General features: G+C 53.4%; 1 protein-coding gene across 2 annotated transcripts in view; it reads left to right on the forward strand.

Moving 5' to 3' along the window:
• The window catches only part of EPB41L1 (erythrocyte membrane protein band 4.1 like 1), a 121,411-nt gene that overhangs the window by 12,331 nt on the left and 93,588 nt on the right, over positions 1–15,492 (forward strand). The window contains exon 2 of one of the 2 annotated variants that reach the window (XM_036064605.2): positions 3,545–3,592. The exons of the other annotated variant lie outside the window; for it this stretch is intronic. The gene's annotated coding sequence lies outside the window, so the exon portion shown is untranslated. The remainder of the gene's footprint in view (positions 1–3,544; positions 3,593–15,492) is intronic. 2 annotated transcript variants of the gene reach the window in all.

Raw genomic sequence — 15,492 nt, forward strand, 5'->3', positions numbered from 1 at the left:
CAAAAAACTTCTACATAGATTAGATGATTAGATTCATGAATATGCTTTCGGTGGTAAGGGCTAAGGGGATCTAAATATCTTCTGAAAATTGAGCATCAGAATTGAGAGGTGCTCTGAGTGTAAGATACATGACAGATTTGGAAGACTTAGTGTGAAAAAAAAAAGAATGCAAACTGTCTTAATATTTTGTATATTGATTACATGTTGAAATGGATATATTGGGCTAAATAAATATACTTTTAAAATTAATTTCAGGGGTGCCTGGGTGGCTCAGTCGGTGGAGCATCCAACTCTTGATTTCGGCTCAGATCGTGAGATTGAGCCCTGCATCGGCTCTGTGCTCAGTGCAGGGTCTGCTTGTCCCTCTCCCTCCCCCTCTGCTCCCCCCATCTCACACTTGCCCGAGCAGGCATGCTCTCTCTCTCTCTCTCTCTCAAATAAATAAATACAATCTTTAAAAAAATTAATTTCATCCATTCTTTTGTACTTTTTAAAATGCAGCTACTGAAAATTTTATTTTATTTTATTTTTTGAGAGGGAAGGAGAGAGCGGGGGAGGGAGGGGCAGAGGGGGAGGGAGAGAGAGAATCTCACACAGACTCCACACCCAGCGCAGAGCCAATTGTGGGGCTCCATCCCACAACCCTGAGATCATGACCTGAGCCGAAATCAAGAGTCAGACGCTTAACCAACTGAGCCACCTGGGCGCCCCGCTACTGAAAATTTTAAATGATATATATGGCTTGCATTATGTTTCTATTGGACAGTGTTGTTCTAGCCAGAGAGTTGAGCTGGACATATTTGAATAATGATACAAAAAGACTATAAAGACTAGTTATTTGGGGCAGCTGTGTGGGGGGGTTGGAGATCAGATATTCCTCACACCCTCCCCCCTCCCCCCACTGCCTAGATCTGAGCCATGCCCTGTGGTGGAATGTTACCCTGGATAACCCCGCAGCCTCAAGGATAAGATTAAGACTCCCAAGGTCAAATGAAAAGCCTGCGTCTAGGTGGCCACACCACTCACTTGCTGTGTGTGTGACCTTGGGCAAGTCACTTCACTTTGCTGAATCTTTGTCATCTATCAATTTAGATTACCAGTGGGATTTCCTCATTGATTGAGGGGATTACGGGCAGGATTTAGCACAGTGCCTGGCATGTGTCAGGAGTCAGATATTGGCAGTGGTGGAGCTTACTACTACTACTAGTTGTGGGGCTTGTTGCTACTGCTATTGCATCCATCAGCTTGAATTCTCTTGTTCTATTTGTCTGAAGGGGACATGGGCCAGAGGGAAAGGAAAAGTTAAAAGAGCTTGACTGTGGATGTGGGATGAGGACTGGGGTGAGGTTGCTTTGTTCATTGCCTCAGGGGCAACCTTTGAGGTAGCTCCTCGGATCTTCCCATTCTGTAAGTGATCAGGCAAAGATATGTACCCATTTTACAGATGATGCCAAAGACCTGGCTATAGGGCCAGAGCCCAAACGCAGGACTTCCCCACGCTATTGTAATATTGGGGCCAGCGTTAAGAGGCCACCTTTTGGGGTTGTAGGAGCAGGGACTGATCAGGAGTCTAGAGCTTGTGAGGAATGGTTATTATTAGTCTCTTATAAGTGGGGAGTCTCAACACCATTCAGAATAACCATCTCATTCTTGAGTTGAAGAAACAGAGAACTGAGTGTGTGTGTATGTGTGTGACCTGCCGAGGATCACACAACAAGTCGGTGGCCAAGCTGGATCCGTTTCTGTTTGTTTAGATCCAACCCTCAGCCCAGCCCTGGCCAGACGATGGCCCTGCTTGTCAGCCCCCTCATCTCCTGCCCAGTCCCCAGAGAGGGCTTCTGAGAAAGAGGTTTTTGTTTCACCAGCTCCTTCTGGTTTTCTCTTAAGGTAGCTTTGCTGTTCCCCACCCCCCCCACTCTGCCCCCCATCCAGATTTCCATTTGTCCCTGTTCCAGGTTTATAGGGCCCTGAAATCTGAAGCTTCTCTATCCATAGGGAAGACCATGGGCTTTTTCATCAAGGAGGCCTGAGTTCAAATCCCTTTTCTCCCATTAATTCTCTCTGTGGCCTTGGTCGAGTCACTTGTAATACCTTAGTCTCAACTTCCTTATCTGAGAAGCAGGAACCAAAATGGTGCACGCCCGACCTCCTGGTTCCGAATCTGGGCTCTGGGCCTCACCCCTGCATCGACTGGTTCGCTGAAGGGGTCTTCAGTGAGTCACTTTGCTTTCTGGGTCTCGGTTTCCACCTGTGTAAGCGGAGGCTGCTATTTCATGGTGATAAGGCACTGTGCTGAGCTTTCCACATACATCTCACTGAATCCTCCTGTTAGACCTGGGAGCAGACACTGTCACTCCTCTTTCCCACATGAGGAAACCAAGCCTAAGAGCGGTGAAGTGACTTGCCCCAGGCCTCAGAATGAGAGAGAGAGAGAGAGAGAGGTTGAGCCGGAATTCCTACCAGGTCTGTGTGACTGCGGAGCCCGAACTTCTACCCACCGTCCTGCCCATCTCCCTAGGCATGCTCGCTAACTGGCCTCCTGTGGGCAACCCCAGGTGCTAGAAGACAGGGGATGTGGAAGCAGGGTGTCAGCCGCTGGGTGACTGATGTCACAGCTGGAGTGACAATGTCCTGAGGCCCGTGCTGGCCTCCGGAGCTGGGGCAGAGAGCAGGCCGTGGGGCTCGCAGCCTCAGCCCAAGTGACCTTCCTCTTCACCTGATTCTTGTGATCTGTGTGACATGGAGGTGTCTCGTCTCCCCTGGAGATTTACTGTTCTGAGCCCAGGGGACCTGAGGTTTCTCCCTCCAACATTCCTGCCCCGTTGTGTATGAGGCTGGACCTGCCCCAAGCCTTAAATCGTCTATGAGCGAATTAGACCAGAACAGAATGTTAATGCTAAATAGAACGTAGGGACCACTGAGTCCAGCTGGATTTATTTTACAGATGGGGAAACCGAGGCAAGGAGAGGCCAGGTTGAGAGAGCAATGGGTATGTTTTTTTTTCGGGTGCTGGAGATCACCGGGACTGACATGGAAGGAGGTGCCTGAGGGGTAGGTGGGCCTCTGCTCTCCCTTCTCCCTGCCCCCCCATCCAGTCCCCCACCAAATCCTTTGGCGACCACCTCTTAAGGATCTCTTGAATCCATCCACTTCTTTCTAGCTCTACTGTGACCACCCCACTCTGGGCCCTGGGAACCCCTAATACGTACACGGAGAGCTACTCTTGCCCGTTTCCAGTCTGTTCTCTACCTTGCGAATCAGTGATTTCCCGTTGCTCTTAGAATTAAGACTGAACTCTTTACCTTGGCCTCCCAGGCCCCCCCGGCCCCCCCGGCCCCTGCTGGCCGCTTCAGCTTCAGAAGTGTTACTTTCCCTTTTGCTCTGCTGCGGAGTCGCACAGGCCTTTCTGTTTAACAGGTTCAGCAACTTCCCTAAGGTGTCTCAGACAGCTGAACGCCAGCCGCCCAGTTTCCAGCTCCTTGCTGGGTCCACGAGCTCCGCTTGGTTTCGGAGGAGCTAACGAAACGCTCTTCCCTCCTCGCAGGTGCCTGACGGACGTCCTTGCCCCGGGGGAGCTGGTGTGGACAGAGGGGTGAGTGTTAACGCAGGCACAGCCCGAGTCTCCTTCTTCACCCGAAGTGAAGCCTCCTTCTTGTGCTCGGGGTGGACACATGGGTCTTCCAGGCCCTCAAGCTCTCTTTTTGGAGATGTTTTACTGCTGGGAGGCATGAAGGTTTGTCTAGGCCACAGATTTCTGGTGGGTTTAAGAAGCAGGGTGGTGCTGAGGGTCCTGTCTGGTTTTGGCTTATTTTGAGGTAGGGGCTAAAATGCATGTTCGTTAAGCACCTCTGCGTTGGATCATGTGCTTTCCCTGCATCGCTTGTCGGTGCCACGGTGGCTGGTGATGGACGGCCTCGGACCTGGGAGTTGGATCTGCTGATCCTGCAGCCCTGGTTTTCTTTTGCTTAACTACTCCTAGGTGTACCCTAGATTCAGGAAGAGGGTGTTTTCATTCTGGTTCTACCACTGACTCCTAAGTGACCGTGGGTGGCTACGTTTCTTTGTGTTGGCCTCAGGATCCTATATATACTGTCGGGGCAGGGAGTGGAGGAAGGTGGGGTGAGATAAATGAGTTGTTTTCACACTGTCCAGCAGGAAAATCCCCTTTTCAAATGAACCCCAAAGAACCTCAATGTACAAAATAGCCAGAGGGGTTGCAGGGTCATTGAAACTGGGACGGGTGTGGGGGACTCTAATTGGCTAATTCCTCAGCCCCCAGCAGCCTCCAGATAATGACAGGGAACCCTTCCTTGGCTCTGCACAAGATGATTTGCAAACCACTGGCATGGGGTGTGTCAAAATCCCTTTTCCAGCTCGGAGGGTCTGTGGCTGCGGCAGGGTGAGGGCAGAGAGCGAGCGGAGCTAATGAGGTTACACTGATTGGGACATTGTGAAGTAATATGCAAATGTCATTGTGGGTTATTAGGAAGGCACAACTATCAGGGGTCTGTGATGTTGTTGTTCCAGAATCCTCTGGTTTTTGTTTTTGATTAGATCGGAGGCACCTCTGTATCCCTAGGGAACTCTCCGTGTGTGTGTGTGTGTGTGTGTGTGTGTGTGTGTGTGTGTGTGTGTGTGTCTAGGGAGCAAGGGCTATGGGGAAGAGGTGGGACTGAGCCAGCTCGGGCAGGTAGAGTAAATGCCAAGCAGAGCTGGGAGCATGTTGCTCTGGGGGTGGTGGTGGGGGGGGTAAGGGGTGGCTTTAGCTCTAGTTAAAAGGAGCGATTTGGCTCTTCCCTGCCAGCACATGGGCCCCACGGAGATCTCTGGGCAGGAAGCACTGGGAACAAGGAATCCTCTGTCCACAGTCACAGCACAGCTAGGAGAGAGGAGGTGGATTAGGAGTCCCTAGGAGGGGGCTGCTGGTCTTCCCTGACATTTGGGCAGGGAGAGGGAGAACTAAGTGTATGTGTGCATGGGGTGTGGGGGGGGTGTGGGCATGGTAAAGGGAGGTGGAGGTTGGCTCATACATGTATTCTACAAGTTCCTCAAGCTTCTGGAAGCCCGCCGAGGAGCCAGGCTCAGAAGCAGGCAGCTCTCTGGGGGTTAGAGCCAAGAAAGATGAGACTCTAGGTATTAGCCGCCATCAGTTTACTGGAGGAGACAGGAAATGCGAGAAGTGATAGATTTTCGCAGGGAGCCTGAAGCATTGGAAATCATGTGGCCTGCAAGCCCGGAACTGGGCCTCAGTGTTCTCTTCTGTATGTTGTGGATGGACACATCAGGTGGCTACTTATAAATGCTCTTCTGAGAATCGGTTAGAATACAGTATTTCACATCTCTTGGGGCAGCAGAATCCCATTATGTAGCTTTTGTAGCAAAACTGCTGTGGTCGAATTGGCAGCAGTTTATCCAGAATCTTGCTGCCCCCCCCACCCCGTTTACTGCCCTTTGTTCCACGGGTGTTTGGGGAGGTGCAGGGCTCCAGGAAGCAATGTCTGAAGACCCCTGGGTCAGGGTGATTCTTGAGAACATGCTTTGTAGACTGTCCCTTCTGCCCTGCCCTGCTCATGGCCAGTGTACACCTTACCTAGGTGAGGGCCTGTATAATTGGGCAGATAAAGTGACAAAAACTCAACTCAAAGCGGCTTAAACCAAAAAAGGACTTTAATGGATCCTGGGGCGGTCCATGGAGCTGAAGGATGAGGAGTCGAGTGGACTCTCCATCTTTCTCCCACCACTGCTGTCTCTCCTCTCTGCTCTTATTAGGAACTCTCTGTCCACTACCCCAACTTAGCCACCCAGGCAGAAAAAAGGAACTATTTTTCTTCTAGGATCTACGTATCAATCCAAGGGAAGGACTGTAATTGGGACAGTCATTTTCGCTGGGGGATAGGGACAGTCTGAGTGGCCAGGCCTGGGCCATATGCCTACCCATGTAGCTAGTGGGGGAACAGGGCTGTAACCAGAAGGGCAGACAGACCGTGACAGCACGCTGGGGTGTTAGTGGGGTATAGGACAGTGAACAGTTCGTAGGCCTGCAAGGGGCTCTCACTTCTCTCTTCAGTGATAATAATACAAACACCAACAATGATAATCATAGGTCATGTTTATTGAATTACTCTCCCTGCGCTGAGTGTGTTCTATTGCTTTATGTGTATTATTTCATTTAATCCTCATTAAATAGTACTCACCCATGTCTTTTGGGTGGGTCCTGTTACTATCCGCATTGCGTAGATGGGGAACTGAGGCACAGTCAGTGAAGGTCACACACTGAGTGAGCAGAGGCCAGGAGTCCAGCTTCAGAGCCCATCTCTGGGCCCACATGTGTTTGCCTCGGTTGGGAGTTCCAGTGGCCGTCCCGTATCCGATGGCACGGAGCTCATGACCTGCAGAGGCAGCCCCTCCCAGGTTCCACTGCTCTCCCTGTTGCCTGCAGACCTGCCTCCGTATAAATCCATCCATCCAGCGCGTGGCTCTGCGGCGGATGTAAAGAACAATCATCTGGGAACCATAACAAATAAATCCCATTACCGAGCTCTCGCTTTGTGCCAGGCTCTATGCTGAATCCTTAGTGTGCATTAGCTCATTGAATTGCAACAACAACCCTATGGGGTAGGTACTATTATTGTGCCCATTTTCCAGAGGACACTGATGCTCAGACGGGTAAGTGACTTTCCCGTGGTCAGATGGCCTCCCTCCTTCCCTCCCTTCCTCCCTCCCCCTTCCTCCTTCCCTCCCCCTTCCCTCCCTCCCTCCCTCCCTCCTTCCCTCCCTCCCTCCCTCCCTCCCTCCCTCCCTCCCTCCTTCCTTCCTTCCTTCCTTCCTTCCTTCCTTCCTTCCTTCCTTCCTTCCTTCCTTCCAGGATGGTTTCTAACAGCCTTGGCCAATGGTGGGATTTCCCATCCCCTCCCCAGGCAGCAGGCTGAAGCATGTACCTAGCCCACAGAGAGGGCCCCTTCTCTTCTCCGCTTCCCCCACCACACACAGCTAATCTCATCCAGCTTGTCAGAAGATGGACAGTGCCCTCAGAGCCTAGGCTCTGTCCTGGGAGTGTCTTCAGATTTTTCTTCAAGCAACTCAAAACTGGGGAATGAGGGGATTGTTAGCCCTGAGAACCTCCTTGGTTTCAAAGGATGGAAGAATGGCAGCCATATTTGTTCAGCTGGACTCAGTGTATCAGAGGCTTTATCACCCCATTTTACAGATGAGGAAGCCGAGGTTCAGAGAAGGAAAATGACACAGGTGCCGTTGTCACAGGAAGGTGGCTGCGTCATCATCTCCTGCAGGGGGGATGAAAGTGCGGGAGACTGAACAAGGAGAACGCCCCCTCCCCCCAGCCCCCTTGCCTACCATTCCTCCTCTGATAGCAGGGCTCTGAAATGCTGACTCTGGCTATCCAGGCCGCTCCCCAGCCCCCCTCCCCCATGTAGATACAGATCATTCCCGTGTGGCTTCCTACCTCTCTGAGAGATGGAGGGGCTGTCTCTGGGGGGGCCCAGCCTTCACAAATGTCCAGAAAGACCCAGATGTCCAGCGTTCCTTCTGTGACCCCTATTTTCTCTGGGATCTCTGGATTTTTCCAACCCTTCTTGGAGGGATTCCAGCATTTCTATAGAGGGAAAAGAGGTAGGGAAGGGCAGAGGAATCTTTCATTAGAGAGTTTTTCATCCCCCTGGCCCTTATCATCGGGCTCACACCTGGACTAGAATCAAACTCCCTTATATTTTTCCTACAAAGGGATTTTCTGTTCATCATCCGATCAGATTCCCCCCATAAACCTGAGAGGTAAGGCAGCGAAGGTATAATTATCCCCCTTTTGTGGGTGGGTTAATGGAGGCTCGGAGAAGGTAAGTGACTTCTCCAAGGCCACACAGCTAATGAGTGGCAGAGCACAGCTGGAAGAGAGAAGCCAATGTCCAGGAATCCCAGTCTCTTATTGCCCAGTGCTGATGGCTGATGGCTAGTAGGACAGCCGCTGAGACTCCATCTTTGGTGCAACCTGGTATATGGGGGTTATGTCCCCAGTTCAAAACTTCCCAAGCTTTCTAAGGCCTGCAGAATAAAGTTTCACTCACTAGTCCTGGATCTGAGAGCTCCCCAAGCAGTCTCAACCTACTGCTCTGGCCAGTCTTGGCTGACCTAACAGGTTGGCCTTTCTCTTCCCACAAAGTGGATGAGACTTGTCATTTGTTGGGGAGGACCCCTCTGTGGGATGTTGGAGGCATGTGTTTCAGCCTGCTGCCCAGGGAGTGGATGGGGAAACTGAGGCCAGGGTCAGCACAAGGGTTGCATTCAGGGCAGCTTGAGAGGCAAATGGGGGCGGGGGGAAAGGCTTAGACGAGGTGGATGTGTTGGGCCCCTTTCCCGGAAAATCTACAACTTGGTTTCACTAAGTGGAACACAGTGTCCACTAAGTGTTTACCTATTGCTCCATTTCTGCCCCAGAGAAATTCTTGGTAGGGGCACCCTGGGCTTTCCTAGAAAAGTGGTATGTGGCCCAAACCAGGGAGAGCCCTGGGTTCCTAAGGAGCACAGGGGGCTGCAGCTCAGTCCTTGGTAAGAATAACTGGGATTCTGCAATTGGATAGTGGTGACAGTTGCACAACTCGGTGAATATAGTGCTGGCATGTTCTTTACTTCTGGACCTCCCTGGAGTTGGGGGCAGCAGGGGGCAAAGGCTCTGAGATGGGACTCCTGGGCCTTATGGAAGCGGTGTGGCCTTCTAGAACTTGTTGCTGACCAAGGTTAGTTTCTCATTTTGTGCGTGGGGAAAGGAAGACTCAGACTAGGAAGGTAATTGGTGTCACTTGCAGGGGGGCCCGCAGCGGAGGAGGGACACTGACTTCTTCATGTGCGCATTCCTGAGAAGGTCTCAGGAAAGGTCTGAACAAATGACGTGGGCAGGTCCCTTTCCCTCTCTGAGCCTCAGTTTCCCTGTCTGGATCCACCCTCTACAGTCCTTTGTATTTCTGGTATTCTGCGGCCAATGAGTTGAGTCACGTGGTTGCCAAGTTTTCCCGGGGACTCAGTTGCCTCATTTGTTAAACAAGCACAATAAAATTAGCCAGTCCTATCGACCTTCAGGGTTACTACTACCAAGGTCAGTGAAGTGACCACGTCCGTCCAGGGCCACGTCAGGCTTTGGCCGATGGGGAGTCGCTTTAAATAAGGTGACATGCTCCCACACAAGCAGTGGAATGAAGCCAAAAGGAGCTCGAGCTCCGGACTCAGACACACTTGAGGATAGGCCCCTGCTCTGTCACCTCCTGTGTGAATTCGAACGAGATACTTCATTTCTCTATGCCTTAGTTTTACCATTTGTAAAAAGGAGACAGCAAGAGTGCTTACTCGGGAGCTTAGGGAGCCCAGACGAGAGAATGCAGGCCACATGTCTGGCCCCGTGCCTGGCCCACAGAAAGGGCTCCAAAGCTCGTGGGTGTTACTGGGTCATTGATAACTTAGTGGCCGTTAGAGACTGAGGCTCTGTGGGGCCGGCTAGGCTAGCGATGGCAGGGTTACTGTTATTAATAATCTCTTCTTTTTGGCACTTTACAGTTTACAAAGCGTGTTCACATCCGTCACTGTACGGAGCGTCCAGAGCACTCCGGAACGGAGGCAGGCAGGCAGTCCCCGGCTTCATTTTACAGACGCCATTGTGGGTCCTAAGAGAGGCGAGTGGCTTGCCACCACTTCAGCCTGGGTCTCCAGGGAGCTCAACTCCGGGCCAGAGGTGCAGCGGGGGCCGGCCTCTTACTCACCCTGGTGGTCACACCATCACTTTTGCAGAGTGGGTGAATGACTGAATAAATGACTGAGTGGCTGGCTCAGTGGCCTTGTCAAGTCACAGAAACACACACACACAGGCCTGGAGATACATGTGGTGTGAGTGGGAGGCGACCTGTTTCTCACCTTTGGGCCCAGGATTTCTAGATTGTCTGTGCCAACAGTGTCCCTGCCTTTTCCATACGGCCTGTCTGCATCCTGAGCCCCGAAAAGCCTGATTCGTCTTTTTTCTCTACGGTTTCCTGCTCCCCGCACCCCCACCCCGGTGCTTGGGCCTAGAGGAGGGTTTTGCCTCCAGTGAGTCTTGATTTAGTCAACCAGTTTTCACTGAGTTCCTGCCGTCCACTAGGCACTGCCCCACATGCCAGGATGCAGAGGTGAACACAGCAGGCAAACGCATGATCGGTGTTGAAAGCAGACCTCTTACCGGTCTCTGGCAATTCCCAGGGGATGGTGAGGATGTAGGGTATGTGATTTTGAACTTGGAAAAACGTCTCTGCTGTGCGAGGTAGCATGTGCTCGGAGTCTGGGGCTGGGGCTCTGTTCTCTGCGGTGGGTCCACCTCTGCTGTGCCTTGCTGTGTGACCTTAGGGCAGTCCCCGCCTCTCTCTGGGGCTCTTCCTCCCTGTCTGCCAAAGGAGAGGATTGTTTGAGATAGGAGAATAGTCCCTGACGCTTGTGGGACACCTGCCTGACTCCTGTGTCCTGTGCTCACAGGAGCCTAGGCTGATGCCAAGGTCCCTTCCTGCCTAGCAGTTGGCCCCTTCCTGCCTAGCAGTTGGCCCCTGGGTCTGTCAGGCCTTGGGAATGGTTTCTGAGTGGGTCTCTGAGCACCAGGAAAACGTTGGTAGGATCATCAGCGCCCACACAGTCTGGCCTGAGGATCTGCCCACTGTCCTGTGGGCCCCACTTCCCCAGGTTGGCTTTAGTGCTGACAGAACACCTTCCAGCAAGGCGGCCCCGACGCAGAAGCCAGCCTGTCTCGCAGGGGCCGTGCACACCGGCGGGTGTATACTCTTATGCTTTCCTCTGGGGAGGAGGTAGTGAGAGATGGGCTGGAGGTGGGTGAGAGCGAAACTTCAAGGCCTCCTGAAACTGGAGAGCCCACCCAGCCCCTCCACAGAAAGGCTGGTGACACCAAAGCTCAAGAAGGCGGGTTTTCCCGAGTCTATGCTGAGCGTCACAGAGCTCGGGGAGAACACAGCTGTCCTGATGCCCTGCGCATCTTGTGCTTGGCTGGTTCTGGGCCTCGGACAAAGGCTAGAGCATGTGTGTACCTGGCGGGTCATAGGGTGGCAGCACTTCGTCCTGGTAGCCGTGGTTGGGAGGGGAGAAGTGTCTGGGTATCGTTTCTGTCACATTTCCCTGCCTCCTGCTGTGTTTCTCCGGTAAGTTCCTGGATCTCTTGCCCTAGTGGCACTGACGGCTGACATGCTGAGTTTCCAGAGGAGGAAGGGAGGCAGAGGGCAGGCCCTTGTGCCCGCTGGGGACAGGACACCTGGTGCGTCCTGGCTGTGCCTGATTCCAGGGGACGAGTGGCTCAGCTGCGAGCCCCAATTCTGGCCCCGCTGCAGCGCCCGTGCGGCCTGGCTGGCAGGCTGAGGAGGAGCCTCTCTGGGTCCCCCCTGTTCCCCAGCTCCTGGTTTCTGCAGCCTACCTCCCCGAGGCCCTGCAGCTCGGGGCTCTGCCACTTGGCCCTGGCACGGGGACTGGTCTGGCAGGTTTTGCCACATCCATGAGCTGTGGGAAATCTGGGAGCTCCGGCAGGGCGGGCTGGAGGGGGCAGTGCTGTCCTGTCCTTGACCCCCGCCCCCCCCAATTCCAGCCTCCCCTCTATCCTCTTTCCCACTTTTCTCAGGGAAGCTGCACGGGGAGCTGGAAAGCAGAGCCTTGGGACTCCTTGTGGGCATGTGACTGTGGGCGGATCCCTTACTGGACCTCAGTGTCTTCATCTGTACAGTGGGGCTTTGGGCTCTTCAATCAAGCAGCCACATCCTATGATTCCGGTTAGAGCTCTGCCATTTTCTCTCCACCCCGGGCAAGTTATAGCGCAGCCAACGCCTCAGGTTCTGAACCGGGGAAATGAGGGCCACGGCCCTCGCTTGCTTCCTGGGAGTGGCGACGGCATCAGCTAACATCCCAGCAAGTGTCCGGTCTCCATTCAAAGGGTTTCTGCCTGTATTCTGGCCAGCCCTTGTCTGGCTTCAGCAGAGAGTGTACCTAGAGGAGGGCCTTACTCTAGGCGCCCTCCTTCTCCTGAGAACCAGGCTGCTCCACGAGAAGGTGGGGAGAACAAGAACCCAGGGGGAAGCCTCATCGTTTGCTGCATCTGCTTCGTCCTGACCTGCAGATCAACCCAGGGGCTAGTTCAGGGGAAAAGGGAAGGCACTCTGCCTTCCACTGCCGCAACCCTACCCTATGACACCGGGCAAATGGCGTCCTCTTGCCGGACCACATGTGACAGTCAAAAGTATACAGATCACAGGTCCTCAGAAAATTCAAACTCTGACAACGTATAGATCAGGAGAAGGAATAGAAGCTAAAGAGGACATCTGCAGCCTGGGATAGGGGTAGAGAGAGAAGGAGAGGGAATTAACATGTATTGAGCCAGCACAATGCCAGTTACATTGCATAAGTTACATACATTATTTATATTCCCAAGGCTCCTTTCCAAGTGGCAGCCAAAGTGATGTTTGTAAAACACAGATTAGACCTTGTCACTCAGTGTCTTCCCTTAGAATAAACTCAGCTCTTTACCATGGCCTGCAGGGCCCTGAATAAGCTGGTCCTTGCCTCCCCCTCTAGTCATGTAGCTCCCAGCTGGTCATCTAGTTCAGCTGTAGGAGTTTTCTCTCCGTGGAACAAATTCTTCCCTACCTCAGGACCTTTACACCTGCTGTTCCTTCTGCTTAGAATTCTCTTTCTGTGGCTCTTAGTAGCCTTGGGTCCTTCTTCTCCTTTACAACTCAGCTTTCTTAGACACCTCCCCCCCCTGCCCCACTGGACTGCTCTCTGCCTTTGCCTCTTGGCTCCTCGTTACACTTATCACAATTTGTAACCATTTGTGTTTTATTTTCAATGTCCTGTTTACTCTTGACTCCGCATTGCATAGCGCACAGTAGGTATTCAAGAAGGATTTGTTGGATGAATGAATGAATGAGTTGTAGAGATAGGAGAGTGGTAGCTGAGTGCCTAGCTTAGGGCATGGCCCTGAGTAGGTACTCAATAAACAGCAGCTTTTAGGGGCACCTGGGTGGCTCAGCCGTTAAGCATCTGCCTTGGGCTCAGGTCATGGTCCCAGGGTCCTGGGATCGAGCCCCGCATCGGGCTCCCTGCTCAGCAGGAAGCCTGCTTCTCCCTCTCCCACTCCCCCTGCTTGTGTTCCTTCTCTTGCTGTGTCTCTGTCAAATGAATAAATAAAATCTTTTAAAAAATAAAAAATAAAACAAACAACAGCAGCTTTTAGTGCGAAGCAACATGGATGGTGCATACCCCCCAGTGTGTTGTGGCCCCAGCGCATATGCGTGGGGGCAAGGGCTCCGGTGGGCATGGTTGAGAAGGCGAACTGGTACCAGGTCCTGGCGGCCCCTGATGCTAGTCTAGGCCAAGAGTTTAGACTTCCTCAGAGACGTTGCTGGGCGTCCTTGCTGGGTGACTCATCGTAACTGTAGAGCTTTCCTTCTGCCATGTGAGCTCACACACCTTGTGTGCTTGCAGAGCGCACTCCGTGCGGTGGCGGGGAGCGCGGGTTTGGGGGCACATTGGGGACCGGGCTGGGACCTCTCTGGAGCCACTCTCTGAGGCAGACTCTCCCCAAAGGTCCACACGGAAGCGGTGCTGTTGGGAACGTGGCTGTGGTTTTTGATTCCACATGGCCCGCCACTGCACTGTCCCTGGGAGGTGAGCGGGGCCGCCTAAGGCAGATGCTTGATTTCTAGCTGGCTCCGCCCCTTATCAACCACGTGACTTCTGCCTTGCCCATTCACGCGTCTGATTCTGTTTCTTCAGCTGTAAACAGGCGGAATTTAGTGCGGGCCTCCTAGGGTCTTCATGACAGTAAACGAGGTAGTGAACGCACAGGGCTTCCCAAAGGGCCTGGCACCTACTGAGCCCTCCTTACGGGGAGCTGTTCCCTGCACTCTACAGCGGAGGCTTCAGAAGAGCGGTCGAGGAAGCAGGAATCCCCGCTGCCAAGAAGAAGGTGCAGAGGCGTGAAACGGGAGGGTGGCCCGGGGTGGCTGGAGGTTGCTGTCCCTGTTGGGATGGCAGGAAAGGAAAGTGGGGCCCGGGCAGGCCCCGCTCCCGAGCACCCGTATATTGGGCCAGGAGCTGGAATTTGATCAGGGGGACGATGAGGGCCACTGCAGGGCGTTAGGTTGGGACCGGGGCGATCTGATTTGTGGCAGTGGGAGGGTGGGTTGCAGGGGCAAGGCTGGAGGCCGAAGACCAGTGGGCAGGCTGTGGGTGTGGTGGCCTGAGAGGGAGTGGGGGTGGGGGGATGGAAGGCAGCCGGGTCCTGGGTGGCTACACGGTTTCTCCATAGGGTGACTGAGGGATTACAGAGCTGAACGCATGGCGAAGGCATGTGGGTTTTGATGTCAATAGTTTGACTTTTCTGGAATTGAGGAGCTTCCTGAGAAACTTCTTTTTTCGTTCTGACTCTCTGTGTGGAAAATCTTTCTGGAATCTCTGAGTGATGGACCCCTCCCCTAGTGACAAGAGAGCTCACTCGGACACTATGCACACCTCCCTGTGGGGCTAGGGACTGGGCGAGGGAGGGGACAGCCTGGCCTGTAGGCTCCAAAGTTGGGGGTGTTGTTTGGAAGCTGTTTTCCAGGGTCCATCTGTTTTCTTATGATTTTCTTCTTTTTCCTCAAAGTGTGTGGAAAGAGGCAATTCCGGTTGGGGGGACATGTGTATTCCAAAGCCCTTGACCAGGGCTAGGCAACCTTTCAAAAGGTAAGCTCGTCCTCGTCCCCTCTCCCCATTATTTTTTGGTGAGTGGGGACTGGGGACTGTTGTTCCAGAGAACCATAGGTCTTAGATCGCGCACTTTATAGATGGGGGAAATGAGACCCAGGGGAAAGCAGATGAGACTTGCTTGGGTCCAGTTGTGAGTTAATGGCAGAGCTGGGCCTGGGCCAGGCGCCGCTTCTGCCATTCCAGGCTGTTCTGTGGCTCTGCGGCTGGCGCTGCGTCTCCGAGGAGCAGGGGGGTGATGAGCTGATGCACATCCACACAGGCCCCCGTCCCAGTTCCGAAGCACACGCCTGGTAGATACTCACCCACCGGGCAGGACGCAACTGCTGTCTGAAGCCCCAACTCAGCAGCTCATGGTCCCCATTCTTCCAATCTGAGGTGGGCCCAGAGGCGTGGCTGGAGGCTGGGGGTGAGCACTGAAGGATTGGGGTTGGTTCCTTCCTTATGAGAAGAGGAGAAGAGAACCCTCTCTGGATGGGATGGAAGGCAGTCCACATCCCTACTCCCGCTGATTGCTGTGCTGAGGAGAGGCCTTTGTCTGCGTTGCCAGGGGAACCAAAGTTTCTGCCTCCTTCCAGGGCTGTGATTGGCTCCTGGTGGAGCTTGAGCTTTGGTGAATGGAAGGGCCTTCCTCCTGCCTGCATCTTTCATGGGGTGAGAAACCAGAGCGAGGCTGGGGTCCCCATGGAAGCACCACCTAGGTTTCCGTTCTCCACTCCCTTAGCT

This window comes from Halichoerus grypus, chromosome 10, assembly GCF_964656455.1.
Source record: "Halichoerus grypus chromosome 10, mHalGry1.hap1.1, whole genome shotgun sequence".
Classification (NCBI taxonomy): domain Eukaryota; kingdom Metazoa; phylum Chordata; class Mammalia; order Carnivora; family Phocidae; genus Halichoerus; species Halichoerus grypus.